This window comes from Ambystoma mexicanum, chromosome 3p (assembly GCF_040938575.1).
Source record: "Ambystoma mexicanum isolate Mex_15411 chromosome 3p, UKY_AmexF1_1, whole genome shotgun sequence".
NCBI lineage: Eukaryota > Metazoa > Chordata > Amphibia > Caudata > Ambystomatidae > Ambystoma > Ambystoma mexicanum.
Window position 1 is genome coordinate 1,176,902,185 of NC_090925.1, and position 18,115 is coordinate 1,176,920,299.

At 46.8% G+C, this 18,115-nt stretch overlaps 1 pseudogene; it reads left to right on the forward strand.

Annotated features, from left to right (window-relative positions):
- The first annotated feature begins 12,187 nt into the window (after nucleotides 1-12,187).
- On the forward strand, nucleotides 12,188-13,053 carry LOC138579858 (small ribosomal subunit protein uS5 pseudogene; annotated as a pseudogene).
- The last annotated feature ends 5,062 nt before the right edge of the window (nucleotides 13,054-18,115 follow it).

Here is an 18,115-nt window from a genome sequence, read left to right on the forward strand (position 1 = left end):
TTAATTGAGGACGCCTTGACATTCATGAGTTGGAATGTGCGAGGTCTGGGAAACCATAAGAAAATGAGACAACTACAGCTCCAGGCCGAACACCACAGGGTTAAAATCCTGTTTCTGCAAGGAACACCCGCCTGTACTGAGTATTGTGAAAAATTCACCAAAATGTGGGGCCCCCAAAGGTACTATACTAACTACTCTACCCAAAGCCGTGGGGTTGTGACCCTAATTCATAGGATCCTTGAGTTTAATCCCATAGCTACACAGATCGACCCCCAGGGCAGATATGTACTACTCCAGGGTATCCTGCAAAATAAGGAGGTGCTTCTGTTAAATATCTATGGTCCCAACATCGATGAGCCGGAGTTCTATTTACACCTCAAGTCCCTCCTTGACAGTTTCCCACTGATACCAATCCTTTGGGGAGGTGATTTTAACACAATATTCAATATAGACCTGGACAGATCCGGCTCTAGACCCCGCCTACTTTCCAAAGCTGCCCATACTACTCTGTCATCTCTCCCCCGCCTGGCCCTGGTGGATGCGTGGAGACTTCTCTACCCCGACTCCCGCTCCTACTCCTTCTATTCTTTGGTACACGACTCCTATTCCCGAATCGATAAATGGCTAGTGTCTAACATACTCATACGGAATGTACTCGCCTAATAAGCCTTCCCAGAACTCTCTCTGAACATTCACCGGTAACTATCACCCTGGGTTGGGGCCCTGAGCGTGACCAAACCAGACTCTGGAGAATGAAACCACACTCCCTCCTCGACCCTGTTTTCAGCTCTGATTTGGAGTCGGCTATCGAGGAGTTCTCGAAATCAACACCAACACAGTGTCCTCACAGGCCACCCTCTGGGAGTCCTTCAAAGCTTATATTAGAGGTATCGCCCTGTCCAAGGAAAACGGCATCCTTAAAATAATTAGCAGGGAAATTGCCGAAAGCGAAGCTACACACTGTCCGCACTGGAAGCCCAATGCTCGCTATAACAAACCCCTGAAATCCTAGCATCAATCGGTACGGAACTTGACACCTTCCGCTCTCTTGCGGACCGTGAACTAAGGTTTCTTGATGGCACGGGCCTCGCGAGGAAATACGGCGAGCGCAAACACTCAAGCTTCCTCCTGGCCAGGCTCCTGAGAGTTCGGCGTCCCACCTATCCCTGGAGTAGAAAGACCCGATGGAACCCTGGCCACGTCACCGCAAGATATTAATTCCGTATTCCTCTTCTTTTACGAATCCCTATATGCCAAAGCGGACAGCGTCACAACATCAGAAATCGACGCCTACTTAGATAATCTCCCCCTCTCGATCCTCTCCCTTGAGACCATTGGCTCCCTTGAGAATTCATTCACCCCTGAGGAATTTTCAGACGCCATAGACCCACTCTCTTCAGGTAAATCCCTAGGGTCAGACGGTATCCCCATAGAATTCTACAAACACTTCAAAGCACTCCTACTTCCTCGCTTAATGGCCCTTTGGGAAGAATCAGTGGAAGCAGGCCAGTTCCCCCCTTCGCTCCGTGAAGCCACAATAACCGTCTTGCTAAAACCCGGTAAACCCCCCACTCAATGTGGCTCCTACCGTCCACTTTCACTTATCAACGGCGACGTCAAGATCTACACCAAACTACTGGCCCTAAGCCTTGCCCCTTATATGCCACACATTATTCACCCTGATCAAGCAGGATTTATCCCGGGATGCTCCACCTCCCTGAACATGAGGTGCCTCTTTAACATCATAAGTAGGGTGAACCCAAATGTCCGCAGTAGCAGCGACACCCGATATGCAAAAAGCTTTCGACTCTGTCTCATGGAAGTATCTTTGGCGGGTTCTCAAAAAATGCAAATTCGGCCCCTGCTTTCTCTCCTGGGTCAGGCTGCTCTACTCCTATCCTGTAGCCAGGGTCCGCACTGAAGACCGATGCTCCCCCCTCTTCCAAATAGCTAGGGACACGTGGAAGGGCTGTCCCCTTTCTCCCCTAATCTTCGCCATTGCGATGGAGCCATTTGCAGACATGCTTCGCCAATGTCATGCACACAGGGGGTCTGCGTACCGCTGGTTCCTCGGATATAGTGTCCCTATATTCCGATGATGCCCTTCTCTTCATTCGTTCCCTGGACACAAATTTGCCCCCGATTTTAGAAGATATTCCTCTTTGGTCGAATTTCTGATCTCTAAGTGAATTGCTCTAAATCCACCCTTTTCCCGCTCACTGCTGCCACACCCCCCCTACTGACACCCTGGGATTCACATGGGCCCAGTCAAACTTCACCTACCTAGGCATTGTAGTGTCCCATCAAGCTGAACGGGTTTTTGAGGAGAACTACCAAAAATACCTCACAACCATTACTGCAAAGTCACTGGGCTGGAGCAAACTCCCGATTTCACTTGTGGGCAGGATAGGGATACTGAAGATGGTAGTATTGCCTCAGCTCCTGTACAGGTTCGCCAAAATCCCCCTGTGGCTGGGCAGCGGGTTCTTCCAGGCGTTGACTCGTACCGTCAATACCTTCCTCTGGCACTCGGGCGTGGTCCGGCTTAAACTGAAGACCTTAGCCACCCCAATGGAGGTTGGTGGCTTCAGGGCTCCTGATTTCCTCAAGTACTGGCTGGTGTCACAACTCCAATATACTTCATACTGGTTTAACACATCAGATCCCTCACCCCATGTCAGACTTGAAAAGGTATCAGTAAGCGACCATGATATCCGCTCCCAGGTTGTCACACCCATGCCGATAGGATTAGACTCTCTCGACCCGGTGACCTGCACATCTCCGGCCCTATCTAAAACATGGCAACTACTAGGCATCACCCAACCCTTTCATGGTAATCTACCGCTATGGAGCTTCCTCCCAGAGGTCCCACATGTACCTTCCCTCAATGTTCGCCAGTGGGCCGAGGCTGGATATGAACTGCTCAGAGAAATTTTTGAACAGGGCAATTTCATAGAGTGGCCAGACCTCCCACTGTCCCTGAGGTGGAGACCTTCCTTTTGGCTTCAATACTCATCCCTCTGGAAAATCCTCAAACACAAATACTCCAGCTTCCTGGCACTGCCGCCTGATGAGCCTGCAATTACGGAACTATCCTCTCCCACTCCCATGAGGGGCAAAGTCTCCAGACTTTATACTCTGGTGCAGGCCAGATCGGCCCCCGCATTCTCCAAATTAAGACATTCCTGGGAGGTTGACCTCGGACTGGAAATTTCTGATGAACGGTGGGCCCATATGTGTTCACGCATTCCTGGGGTATCCTTCAATTCCTGCTTCAAACTGATCCAATTCAAGATACTTCACTGGTACCACTACACCCCGAACAGGCTGCACCATATCTCGAATGACCTCTCCCCGAGGTGCCCCAGGTGTGGCTGCGATGATGCTGGCTATATCCACATGAGCTGGTCCTGCCCCCGCCTCACTCAATTCTGGGGTGCAGTATGCTCTACTATGTCAGCTATCCTCGAACATCCTATCACTCCATCCCCAATGAGGTGTCTTTTCATGACTTTCCAGAACTCCACTGAGACTCCAAGAAACTGGTTGGCCTCTGCATGCTACTTGCAGTACGCTCTATCTTACTCTGCTGGTTCCAGCCTACCACACCTACTCATGCACAGTGGCTCAGGGCGGTCACATGAACCTCGGACACCGAAGAATCCTGGGCGGTACAACAGCCTACTCACTCAAGACCTAGATGTCAGTCTAGAAATCTAATTTGAGACTGCAAACGTATTTTGGTGGCCGTGGGCCAACCGTCTCATGCACGATACGACAGAATATAGGTTTTCGAGTGTTCTAATGAACAGCCATTTTGGTGTAACAAGAATCGCCATTTTTGTTTTCTAACCATTGCTCATTGCTTTCTGTTCCTATTGCTTTGCAGTATATTTTTCGCTTACATTGCTTGACTGAGGAACAATGCTGTCTGTATATGAAAAGAACAAGGCCACAGGACCGAGAGGATAACAAGAGTTTCGTTGAAACACAAACGTAGGCAGCGCCAGGAAGAATGCCCGGCTCCCTCCTTAATGTAGCCTTGAAGCAGAGCCGCAGGGCATTTAATCATTTCACAGCTGCCAGCTATGTAGAATATGTATTATTCTAACATATTCTATATGGTAGAATATGTTAGAATAATACTGCTAAAGGCTTGAATTATGCTTTTCTAACGGCCCCCCTTTGCTGAGCCCGCTAAGAGCATGTCGGCTCCCAGGACACGAATAGCACCTGATAGATAGCAAGGTCCGGAATGTAACCCCCTCTGCATGTAGCTCGCTTCCAAGAACAGAAACGCCATTTTATCTTCAATAACCAAAAGATGCCTACGCACTCACAAATTGCAAATTGTTACTTGAATAGATGTTTGAAGGTGTCATAGTGGCCGGAGATGTCCATCGTCACACCAAGTTCAAAGAAACCCAATGAGGAGGGGTGTTAACCATGACATAGCTGATTGTTTGATATGCATTTTGTATATATGTAACTGATGTACGTAATTCGCTCTCTTGCATCCCATGAGGTCTAGAGATACACGTCATGGGGCGTCGAGACCGAGTTGGCCAACTGAGACTTTTGCTTTGCAATAAACCCTAGCTTTGGGAATACAAACTCGTGTCTGGCGTCTCTATCGTGTGTGGTGACTCGCCTTGTTTCCATAGACGTCAGGGTCCCCTAGGGGCCCCTTTCATAGGGATATCTGGTTTTTGCACATTTATGTCTCCCACTGAAACTGTCTCAGACCCTGCATCTCCAGCTCTCTCCCCCCACCACTCCCCTCCACCTCCTGAATTGCCTCCTTCTTAGCCTCGCACCCACCTCGGATGTATCCCTCATGTGTATAAACTGGTCTTAGTACTTGTTTTCTATATCTGCTCTGCATGCATTGCTCTGATTGTACATGCCTTGTGTGTTACTCACCTGCTCCTGTGTTACCAAGATAAATAAATAAAAGTTTTTTAAAAAATGAAGCAGTCCAACTGAAACACTGTGAAGTACAAAAGTGAAACTTCTTGGTGTACCTTTGAAGGAGTTAGGTCTGCAAGGAGAATGGACTAGACAGTAGTGAAAGTATAAGACGGGGTGTGAATTATCCAGGTAGAAGTTGAATGTACTGTGAAGGGGCAGCAGCCAATCCCATCCCCATATCCTGTGGAGTCCCAGAAGGATCTTGTGTATCGCCTACTATGTATAATGTGTTCACTAAACCATTGTTTGATGATCTGGACCATCTGGGTGTCACCTACACGAATTATGCAGATGACACCCAGATCCTCATACCTCTGACAGGCGATTAGGACAAAAACATAGCTCTTATAAACAGAATTTACCTCATCATTTAGGCCGGATGGCCACACATGGTCTGTGCCTTAATGATGAGAAGACTGAGCTGCTCCTCTTAGACACACCCATCAATATAAAAAAACTGATCAATCAATACCCCTCCTTCAACATTGATGGAAACGATATCAAGGGTTTTACCTAGACTCTTCCTTGAGTCTGCGCAAACTGGTTAGTGCAACAGCCTCGGCAACAGCATACACCTGCAAGCTCATCCACGCCTGCAAACCCTTTCTTTCCACAAAAAGCTGCACCACTCTGGCCAGTGCTCTAGTACTGTCAAAAGTTGACTATTGCAATGCATTGTACTTAGGTGCCCGTAAACATACCATCAATAAACTCCAGATCTGCAGAATAATGCACTCAGAACTGCCTTGGGTATGCTTAGAAGACAACATATCTCTGCAACTAGGCGTGACATCAACTGGCTCTCCATCAAGGAGAGAATACAGCTCAAAACAGCGTCCTTGACTTACAAATGTCTCAACAATTCAGCCCCTCAATACCTCACTGAAAAATTCACCAAAAATAACCCTGCCCAACGTCCTAGGACATGTAACTCTGGGCGCCTAAATGTTCCCAGGTATAAACTTAAAAAATCAAGGGACAACAGCTTCCCAGTTATGGCTGCTCAACTCTGGAACTCCCTACCCACCACATTAAGATCTGACCAATCCTTCTACGAATTCAGGAAAGACACTAAAATCTGGCTCATCTCCAAAGATGCGCCATACTAGACCCTGTTAGCCATCCTTAAATCTGAACCATGTATAGTAACTCTGTGCAACATAGACCTCCTGTAATAAAGTAACTGTATACTCCTACATTGTCTGTCTAACTGTATATTGTGCAGTGTGTATATAACGAAAACTGTATTTTCATGTATCCCTGTAAGAAATTGTATTGCCCTGTATTGCCTTACTGTATATTGCCTTGTGTGTAACTAAGAAAATGCATATCCTTGTAATGTGCCCAGATACCTCTGGGTTTGGAGCGCACTATAAATAAATGAACAAACAAACAAACAAACAAACAAACAAGTTGTCCTGAAACAAAGGAAGTTGTTGTGTTTCATGGTGCTAAGAGGGGAGCACTGTGAAGAGAGCCGTTTGTGTTTACTATGCTAAGAAAGAAACACTGGCATTTCCTGGACAAAGAAGTTGTTTTGTTTCATCATTCTGAGAAGGAAGCGCTATGAAGAGAAGCCAATTTCAGCATATTTGTGTTTTGTGAATCATATAAGTTGCAACAGAAATCATCCTGACCAAGATTCACCTTTGTACTGTTTAAGGAACTTTCAACTACAACAAGCAGAAGCCTCTATTTGAAATTTCAAAACAGTGGCCTGTGGCTCACTATATCTCCTTATTGGAAAGTCTAAATGTCCCTTATTACGGTTGCTTATCTGTCCCTAGTGGGCACAGATATGCTGCCTATCTAGGAAAGGCGATAGAAGAAGGGCTGGCCCTAGCCTAGCTCACTAATTTCCTATCTTGACTATGCGGGAGTTTCACCCTGCCAGGCACCCCACATCGGAAGGAAGCCTGTCACTAACACAGAGAAAGAAGAAATCAAATTTCAGTCAACACAAAAAGAAAACAATCTACCTATAAGTGGCCAAGCAATAGCCAGTGGGGAGCATTTGGAAGAACTAACCCTAGAAACACACCAGAACTGTGACTGCTTAAAGTAGAAGAAAATAAACCTTCTGACCAGTGCAGAGGAGAAGTGTGATTACCCTTTGTTTTTATGAAGACACAACCGTTGGTTGTGATTTGGCCTGGAGAAAACAGCTAGACTTAGCAACATCCGTAGAAACCGGTAGACCGATACTAAGTGTTCAGGCCAATCCCCTGAACTGCCAGGACTCTCAGATTGATCGAGCACCCGGGTGTTATAATTGTGATTATTTACTTGCACAGCAGAATAATCTGCATGAGTTTGATACACTTAAGAGGGAGAGATAAAAGTATAGAACACTCACCTGAGTGTTTGGGTTTTAACTTGTAGTCAAGATAGGAATGTAGTGAGCTAGGCTAGGGCCAGCCCTTCTTCTATCACCTTTCCTAGCACATCAGCGCCCACTAGGGACAGATAAGCAACCGTAATGAGGGATATTTAAATTTTCTAGTAGGGAGATTTAGTGAGCTACTGGCCACTGCGTTGAAGTTTTGAATAGAGGCTTCTGCTTGTTGTGTGTGATAAGTATTGTGAGTATCAGGTGGAAGCTGCTGCTCGAGAGGCCCCCCGCAGTGTTTTGGAACTTTGAACTATACATTTTTGAAGAGGGATGGGGAAGCCTGCCACCCCATCCCGCTTCCTAAATTCATAACGAGGAGGGAGGCCAGAAAACACTGCAATCACCCATTCTATTTCGGACAAATTCCCAATGGACCTATGATTGATAAGTATGTCGAGAGGTACCCACTCAGCCAGCCATTCAGACCAGGGATGGTGCAGACCTATCCCCGTGTGGATCAAGAGCCAAAGGCCATGAACAGAGACACCTCTATTGACAGCCTGTATTAAGCATTAAGAAGCCATGTTGCTGACGTCATTAGGGACACCACGACATAACAGCGTTAGACATGAAGTACACGTGTCATCTGCACCTTGGGACATAAACATGCACGGGAATACATGAAAAACACGAGCGTACAGTTCTATAGTTAGAGGACAGATACAGTAACATACTGGCATTGCTTGAATTATTTTTGCCATCAGACAAGTGCAGCAAGGCCGAAAATGCAAGGCACAAGACATCCTGAACAAGGCTTGCATATGCGTGGATGCAAATAACCCAATGCAACTGCAGGAGCACCTATGGGACCTGACAGGACCAAGTGTGACTAACCTATGGAAATGTAGAATAGTATGGACATTGCAGAAACCGCATTATAAGGTTTAGGAAATGTACAGCAGGCCCCAGGCCTCAGAGCAAGAGACAAGCTGAGCTGATTCAGGCTGGACAGAGAGCAAGACATGTGAGACAGGACCCGCAACCAAGGCCAAGAGATACAGATGACATTCCAACCACAGACGACAAAGGGACCAGCTGCAGACAAGACTAATAAATCCTCATAATTCTGAGCTGCATAGCTCAAATTTGTGGTCTCTGAACAAGTGACACGGCCAAAGCAGACAATGGACAGCGAGCAGCGGTGGGAAAGGAGCACTGGTCCCAGGCCGCCAGACACAGACAGCGACAAACATGCAACAATACGTAACAAGTGTTGCACCGATCAGGAGAGCACTCTCATAAGCTATGGTGGTGTACACAAGTTACAATGCAGACACATAGTCATTCTTGTTACCTTGAAGAGGTACACAGCAAGCTGAGAACCATTGCGGATCCCAGGTCTGGATACATAAGCTCTAGCCAATCACAGTTAAGACCCTAGGGGTGGGTAGCAATGGGCAAGAACCAAAGGTAAGTCCACCACACTGCAACATTCTTGTAGTTAGTAACGTGGGGATGGACCAAACAAGCCACCTGACATGCAAGGGCCAGTAGAGTAACATCTATATAGTCCACTATAGGCAGTAGAATACTCGATACTCAATCATGTGGCCCGATAGGTTTTCTGGAGCAGGGCCCAATTGTGACATCATGCTGAAGACATATCGCATTAAAACCAGCCTGCGAGCCAACGAGAGCGAGATGTGCATGGATTTTTCCTGTTTCTGTGCTGATCCCTATTGGTTTTGCCTGTAATAAACCACAGTTTCAACTTGCCGTTGACTGAGTCCTCTGTGTATCCTGGTGGAGGGTGTTGGGCCCTCCAAGTCTACAGACTTCCAGTGTGCATACCTTGTGTTGGAAGTTTTTTTTAAGAACCAAACTTTATCAAGAACTGTTTTGCAACTCTGTTTCAACCACAGATTTCCTTGTTCTTTTTTGTTATTAAATAGAACTGACTTTGAACTAAAACCTGGGGAATAGGAGATCCGCAAGGTTACAATCAAAGACTTTGAAGGTGTTGCAAAACAAGAATTGACATTGTGAATTGCCATATATTTTCTTGTTTATGTATAGGTGTAAGGGCCAATTTTGTGTTAGAGCTTTTTCCTTAGTTTATTTAGGAAGTGAAATCCCTGTTAGAGTAGGGCAAGTGAGGCGTTGGTTTGACACTTTAGGTTTAATAAAATGGGATTGTTTGAAAAATCCTCTAACATTTGTCTGCCTCACATTTCTGATCCCTCACACTCCTCTCCAACACACAACGATTTTTTTACTTCCAAGAAGTCACCTGAGGATGAAAATATGTCAGAGCCAGAGTTTGTTATTATATTAAAAGCACTGTTCTCTCTAAGTAATACCATTTTCAAAGAACAGCAAATAATGAAAAAGAGTCTTATGACCATGGTGGATGTGGCCTTCTCAGCATGTGGGGCCTATAGGGGTCCCAGATATGGGCTCTACAACTGTGGTCTCAAGTGACAAGTCCTGTGATGTATATCCCTCGGTGGTTGTGATCTCACGGATACTGGAGAGGCTCTGATGAGCAAGGGTTCTGAAGAAGCCACTCCTGTTGTAGTTGAATGTGTGGAAGAGATAAATACAAATGAGGTACAGAAACAGAAAAATAGAATTAATTGCGCTAGCCAGAAAAAACAATCGGGGAAATCAGAGGCAGCAAATTATGACCGACAGTCGTCTGACCTTTAACAAAAACAACGGTTCAATTGGACCCGGTCAAACCTTGGCTGAGTCTTTTCCACTGGACTTAGAATGCCACAAAACATATAGTGGGTTTGGGCGAAAAGCAAAACAGGGCATGGTTGATAAGCTAGAGATTAATAAACATCAGTCCAGCTCACTCAATGTATGGCTGCTTAATAAAACCACAGTGCGGCCTTGTTCCCATCTTGATCTTGGCAACTCCTAATGTTTCTCTAGATTCTGAGCTTTTGGGCCAAGTGCAGAATTCAAATCCTAGCGAGCCCCCCAAGAGACCCTTCAAAAGCGTGGCTAGTCTGTCGGTAAAATCTAGTCAACGTCTATTAAAGGCCAAATGGGGAAGTAGACACACTGCAAAGAGAATCAAGATCATGGATTTATATGCTACTAACTGTAGCCCATTTGTAAATCGTAGTAATACCTTGGAGTTAATGCAGTCTATAGCTGAGCTACAGTTTCTTACTACTAGTGATATATCCCTTGTTGAAATCCCTGGTTCTGGTGAGGAGGCAAACTGAGCAACGGTCCACTTTGTATCCCATATTGTGGTAGAACAGATAATGACACACTTCCAGCCATTTTGTCACATGATGGTTATCAGATTTTACACAGATGTACATGCTGTAATGGCTTGAAATAGTCAACGTGACAGACCACGTGGATGTTGAGTTGGTGGGGCATTGGGAAAGTACCACTGCTTATAAAGGGGTAGCAACAGTACATATATACAAAATACATTGCAAATGAAGGGCTAATTGAATAATATACATTAAACAACATTCGCAATGTTAAAATGACACAATAAGAGGAACCATTCATGAATTTACACAATGGTTTTTGGGTCCTTAAAATGAAATAAATAAATGCGGGTTCCAGAAGGTGTCTAACTGTCACTGTAATATATAGATCAAAAGGTAGGAATGCCTCTAATGCCTCATTCAAAGGGCTAAATTACATAATGCTACACCAAAATTAGAATACCACATGAATTATTTATGTAATCAATATATCATTGTGTAAAGCCACTTTGTTGGATACACATATTACCAATTGAACAAATACAAACACAATTTCATCATTAAAAAAGCATCACAATATACATACACATGAAATATCATAAAGTGCAATGTGTAGTGTGCAAAAAAAGTGCTAATATCAACCACCACAAACCGACCGCTGCGGATTGATGATAGAGGAAACTCTATCCACTGTTAATAAGCGAGGGTCCACAGATATCTGTGTACCCTAGAAACAAAACCCCAGACATAGGTGTGCTGATTGATAACTGACATTGCAAGGCACAGGCAGGCTGTTTATTCTGAAACCTTCCTCCATTAAAGGGATGGGACGGAACTGTCAACGCGGAAAAGTCTGCTATACAGTATCTGAGATGGGCAAAGCAATGAAGCTGGATCAGTGGGAAATTCTAGCCCATTGAAATACATGCACTCCAGTGAACAGAATGAGGTCCCACAGAAGATAATGGCTGTTGTGATGAACCTAAAAGTATCATCAAGTTTCCTCAACACGCCAACGTTGCACTGATGGTAAAAAGAGGAAAGATGCATGGCAAATTCCCTTTTCCTCCTATTCTAAACCGGGATGCAACACATCCTGACAAATGTCCCAAAAAAAGACCATTAATTATAACTGCTGGATGTACTGTGATGAGGAGGCTCAGACAGAAACTGTTGGGAGATGCCCAACGTGCTAGTGGTTATTTAGCTGCCAGCGAAATTCTTCCCTTTAAAAGAGGAGTAGAAAATAGGAACCGTTGTTGTAGTAGTATCAGTAGAAGCAGAGGAGGTTGGACTAGTAAAAGTGGTAAAAGCAGAGGACGTGAAGGAAGAAACAGCAGAGGCGGCAATAGTAGGGTAAAAGGAAGAAAGCAGGAAAACATTTTCTGATGGTGGACGGACAAGCAACAGCAAAGAAGTTGTAATCAAGTCCCCGGAAGAGCAGTTCGTTTGTTGCAAGCTGTAAGCAGCGGGAACTATACTGCGTGGTGTAATAGATGCCTACAGAGAAGAAACTGTGTATCGCAGGAGAAAATCAAAGCTTCCGTAACAAGATAGGAATGAAGAAGGACCTGCAGTGATACATTGCTGAGTGCAGCAATGTTAAGAAGAATGGACATAAGCTTCTTATTATTAAGATCACCAAATGGCGGACAACGCCGGTGAAAACTGGGGAGGCTTCCGAGGCGGCTTTGGCGGCAGGGGTCGTGGCAGAGGACGGGGCCGCGGAAGAAGCCGTGGGGCCCCGCAAGAAGGCAGATGAGAAGGATTGGGTTCCTGTAACGAAGCTTGGCCGACTTAAAGATAAAGTCTCTCGAGGAGATCTATCTCTTTTCCCTCCCAATCAAGGAGGTGGAGATAATTGATTTCTTCCTGGCCTCCTCTCTAAAGGATGAAGTACTCAAGAACATGCCTGTCCAGAAACAGACCAGGGACGGGCAACGTACTAGGTTTAAGGCTTTTGTTGCCATTGGGGATTATAATGGCCATGTTGGGCTCGGGGTAAAATGCTCCAAGGAGTTTGCGACTGCTATTCGTGGCGCCATCATTCTGGCGAAGTTGTCCATTGTGCCAGAAAGGCGAGGTTACTGGGGTAACAACACTGGCAAGCCCCACACTGTGCCTTGCAAGGTGACTGGTCGCTGTGGTTCAGTTCTTGTGCGTCTGATTCCTGCACCCTGTGGTACTGGCATTGTGTTGGCACCTGTTCCCAAGAAACTATTGATGATGGCTGGTATTGACGACTGTTACACTTCAGCAAGGTGCTGCACGGCCACACTGGGCAATTTCGCAAAGGCCACTTTTGATGCTATCTCAAAGACTTACAGTAACCTGACCCCAGATCTTTAGAAGGAGACAGTTTTTACCAAGTCTCCATACCAGGAGTACACTGACCACTTGGCTAAGACCCACACCAGAGTGTCTGTGCAGAACACCCAGGCAGCAGCTGTTCCTGGTGCTACCCCAACATAACCTGTTTATGCCAGAAAATAAAAATAGTTAAACATTGAATTTCTTTTTGTTTAAAAAGGCAAATGGACATAACTTGATGTTCAATAGTGGAGACGGCGGAAGACCAATTAGTATACCCAAGAGTCGGCAGAAACCAGGGCTGCACTAACTGGGTCTACCTCTATCTTCACAACATATAAAGGCTACTGAAATTAAAGCAATATTTAAAGTGACACTACAACAGAAGCCTGCAAGTTCCACAAAGCACCTGCAAACTGTGGGCCATGGCGGTTGCAGCGCTGTCCATGTCTCGCGGACTAGGGCACCAAGGAAGCTCAAGGGCACGCACAGGAGAATAATCAGGGGGGCAGGGCAAGGGACCAGGACACCAAGCAAGGGCTGCTGCTTAGCCCTTACAAGAAAATAGGTAGGGGGAGACAGCCTGGCACCACCTCGCCTATCACCCCACTTACCACACTACAGGGAGGGAGAGGCAAAAAGGGGAACCTCAGGGCCAAGGTGTAAGGCAGGAAAGAGGGTACAAGGCCACACACCTAGGTGTGAATGGCCTTTGGCACCAGCCGGCCATAGGGGCAGGAAGCCTCTGGTAAGATGCATGCCTGCAGGCAGTGCAGAAGAGAATGTAAGCAGAGACCTGGCTGTTGGAAAGTCAGTTCTCTTTGGTGCTCTGCACGGAGCACCACTAGTCATCTGTGAACGCAGAAGACTCTCTTCTTTTCTTGGCATTACCCTGCCAATCGTTCACCGTGAGCTTTGCCTTGCTCCAGTGATTTTAGCAACCTGTAGGGTGCTCAGGAGCTTGGACTTGCCCCGAGTATTACTAACTCGTAATCCTGCAGGAGCTTCGCCTTGCTCTCATGGCCGCACAGCAACTTTACCTAAGTTGCAACATTCAGCGAGGGACGAGCTGTGAACAATTTCAAACGCGGTGAAACGAAGAGGAAATTGAGCTTCTGTGGCAGCAGTTTATTCGCCGCCGGGGAAAGCGGGAGAGAAATAACAAGCGAAAAGAAGACTTTAAGTAGCGAAAGCAGGTAGACTTACCGGCGGACGAAGTAAGCGGGAAGCACACCAGTCACAGCGGAGAAGAGAAATGATCAGTGAGCCTGGAACATGGAGCGAGGAGCAGCAGCGGGCCTGGACTGGAGTTGCTAGGCAACAGAAAGCAGCTTGCAGGTCACGGGGCTGGAAAGGCAGCATGTCAGTTTCTACTGACTGAAACCAGGTGTCGGTGGAAGAAAGACAGAAACGGAGCAGCATTTTGTCCCAACCCAGAAAGTGTTATTGAAAATAAAACACGGACACAGGCTCCAGCAATACTGAAGCCTTGCTGTAGTATAATACCTTCAATGAAGACAGGAGCCTCTGATCTGGTGACGATGTATTTATTCACTTAGACAGCTTTGTGCAGCATGCAGACACATTTGTGCATTAAAGATAAAGGCCAACGGGCCTAAAGTGGCAGAGGGAATGCTGCCGTGATGATCTGGGTCCAAGTCGTGTAAGGAGCGGGCCCCGTAGCAGGAGGGCTATGCAGGACGCACCTTCGCGTCCTCCGCTCGTCCCGTAATGCGCGCGAAGCTTGGTCCACTGGCGAGATCTCGCGAGAGCGCGGGCTCTCGCGATGTCTCTACACATCTCCCTTTTTCAACACACATCAAACTCATTGTAAAACATAGTCATTATATCTCACCGGTCTTCTGTGTTCCCTTCTGGGACGATCAACAGTCTGGGTGAAATTCTCTTGTTGGTCCTGATCAGGATCTTCACCCAATGGTTCCGGTTCAACTTCTGTTTCACCCCTCTCTCTGTCGTCTCCTTCTGGTTCTCTTTCTTCGCCTGCTCCAAAATCCCTTTCGGTTTCCGCTGGTGGTCTCTCTGGGGTCTTTGCTCCTCCTCGATTCTTCTGGTATAATGCTACTCTTTCTAAATTCCACGCTCGCCCATCTTCCGTGCGGATGTGGTTTGCCCCTTTGTGGATCACTCTGATGGGTCGGCTAAACCGAGACCCTGTGCTTTGATCCTTCTTTGGTAACTGGATTTTGACCAAGTCTCCCTCTCCGATGTTTGACGTCTGCTTGGTTCTTCTTCTTCGATCGCTCCATGATTTCATGCGTGCCTTGTCGCTTTCAATTCTCCAGACTACTTCCGCCATGTCCACCGCATCATCCTCACGTATTTTCGACAACCATGGTGGGTTCAGCGTGGATGCAGCACTCCTCCCTCTCAACAATTTGAACGGGGATATTTGGGTGATCCCATTTGGTGTGAGTCTGTGGGCTGCTATGGCCTCCTTGGTGGTTTTGAGCGGGTCCATGCCCGAAGCTGTCGCCAATTGGATGGTGCCTTTTATGAACCTGTTGGCCCTTTCGACAAGCCCATTTGCTTGTGGGTGATACAGGGCCGCTTTCTTTTGTTTTATGTTGTTTCTTTTTAAGAACTCCTCCATGTCTTTCGAGACTAGTTGCACCCCATTGTCAGTGACTACTTCCTTGGTAAGACCTTCCCTCTGAAAAATTTCTGTAAGTACTTCTATTACAGTTGCCGTAGTTATGTTCAGGACGAACGCGGCCTCCACCCACTTGGATAGGTAGTCAACCAGTACTACGCCGTACCGGTGTTCCGGTGCCATTGCTTCCAAAGGTCCTATGAAGTCAATGCCGACCTTTGACCACACCGCTTCTGGAGTTTCTGTGGGTATTAGGGGTGCTTGGCGAACCTTGAGTCTCTTGTCACTGTTGAGGCATTCATGGCAACATTCTATCATGGATCGAATTTCCTGGTCCATGGATGGCCACCAGTAGGCCTCTCTCACTCTGCGACGGGTCATGGTGTTTCCCAAGTGGCCCGCGTGGGCTCTACCTAGGATGATTCTTCTCATACCTGTGGGAGGAATAATCTGGTCTGACTTCATGATTATTCCCTCCGTTTCCGATAGTTCATCCGACACCTTCCAGTAGGGTCTCATGCCCTCGGGTAACGCCTTTTCACTCGGCCAACCTTCCTTTGTCCATTTGCGGATCATGGCCATGGTGGGGTCTTTTCCATCTTCCTCTTCCCAGTGTCTCTCACTGAGTTCCAGGTACTCTGGCGCTCTCACATCCATAATCGATGCCACTATGCATTCTCCGTGGAGGAAAGTGGTAGCTTTATCCTTACCCTCCGGCAGTCTCGACATGCAGTCGGCTTGTGAATTTTTCCAGCCTGAAATATGCTGGATCTCAAACGTGTACTCTTGCAGCTTGGCTGCGATGCGTGCCAATCTGGGCGTGGATACTTTTGTGCCTCCCGGGCTAAGCATATGGATCAGGGGCTTATGGTCAGTTACCAACTTGAATTTGGTGCCCCATACATATGTCCTGAAATGCTCCACCGCCCATGCGCAGGCCAACATTTCTTTTTCAATGGTGGAATAGTTCTGTTCCGCCTCTGATAATGCTTTCGATGCAAAGGCCACAACGTGTTCAGTGTCGCCTTTCTTTTGTGTGAGCACTGCTCCCAGCCCATAGGCACTGGCGTCGGTGGTGACAACCGTTTCCCACGCGGGATTGAACGGTTGGAGGCATGGTGCTTCTACGATATGCTGTTTTATCTTCACCATCGCTGTCTTTTGGGGTTCTTGCCACACAAATTCCGAGCCCTTTTTGCGTACTTCTCGAAGGGGTGCCGTGGTTTCGGAAAACTTCGGTATGAACTTCGCATAGTACTCAGCCAGTCCCAGAAATGACCTTACTTCCTCTTTGCTGACTGGTTCCGGTGCTTTAATGATTGCTTGCATGAGATTCTGTTTGGGACTGATCCCTTTTTCTGAAATCTTATATCCTAAGTATTCAACTTCTTTCACTCTGAACAGACATTTCTCATAGTGTAACCGCACCCCAGCTTCTTGTAACTTGTTTAAGACAATTCTCAACATGGCGTTGTGCGTCTGCTCATCTTCCGCATACACGAGGATGTCGTCCTGGAAGTACACTACATTTTTAACTTTCTTCAGCAAGACGTCCATCATGCGTTGGAACGCCGACGCTGCTGATGACAACCCGAATGGCATCTTGGTAAATTGGTATGTGCCAAATAGAGTGATGAATGCCGTGAGGGGTTTCGATTCATCATGTAGCTGTATTTGGTGGTATGCATTCCTCATGTCCAGTTTCGAAAATATCCTGGCTTCTTTCATTAACAGAATGAGTTCATTTATGCTTGGAAGGGGTAGTTATCAGTGATGACTTCCAAGTTTAAGCTGCGTAAGTCTATGCATACCCTGAGTTCCTGTGATTGGGGTTTCTTTATGAGCACGACGGGGCTCAGCCATTCTGATGCTTCGATTTCTTCTATAACGCCCTCCATTTTCATCTTTTCCAGCTGACTTCTAAGGGTAGCCCTTGCCGTGGCAGGTACTGGCCTCACTCGGTGCTTTACAGGGACGGCATTCCTTTTGAGTATTATCTTGTGGAGAAAACCCCTGATGTGTCCCGGCTCCTCAGAGAAAAGTGTTGGGTAGTCGCTTTTGACCACGGGTCCTCTCGTCACCCTGACTGACAGGACTTGTTCTTCAGTGCTGGGATCCAGTCTGATCTTCAGCTTGTCCTGGTCGTCCCACCCTAGCACTGCTGGGCCTTTGTGACTGAAATAGACCCTGGTCGTGGTTCCCCTTCCTTTGAATTCCACTTTGGCTTGGATGTATCCTAGTAGTTCGACCGACGCCCCTCCAAACACCGTAGGTTTGTGCTTCGTTGTGAGCACTTGCACCTTTTCCTTTCCCACCATGTCCTTGTACGTGCGAAGGGGAAGGATCGTTAGATCGGACCCTGAATCTGCCATGACCCTAGTTTCTATTCCATCAATCTTGATCACGCAGTGGGGCTTCTCTCTCCTCGCTGTTGTGCTGTTAACCATGATGACAGTGGGTCTCCCTTCATCTTCGGAGGATGACTCTTTCTCCGGATTGCGATCTGCATTGATGCTGGAGACTTTCTTGTTCCTCCACCGACACACGATGGAGAAATGGCCAATGCGTTTGCAAATTGAGCACTCCTTGTCTCTGGCTGGGCACTCCCTGTCAAACGCCAGGTGTTTCGTGCTGGTGCACCTGTGACACTTT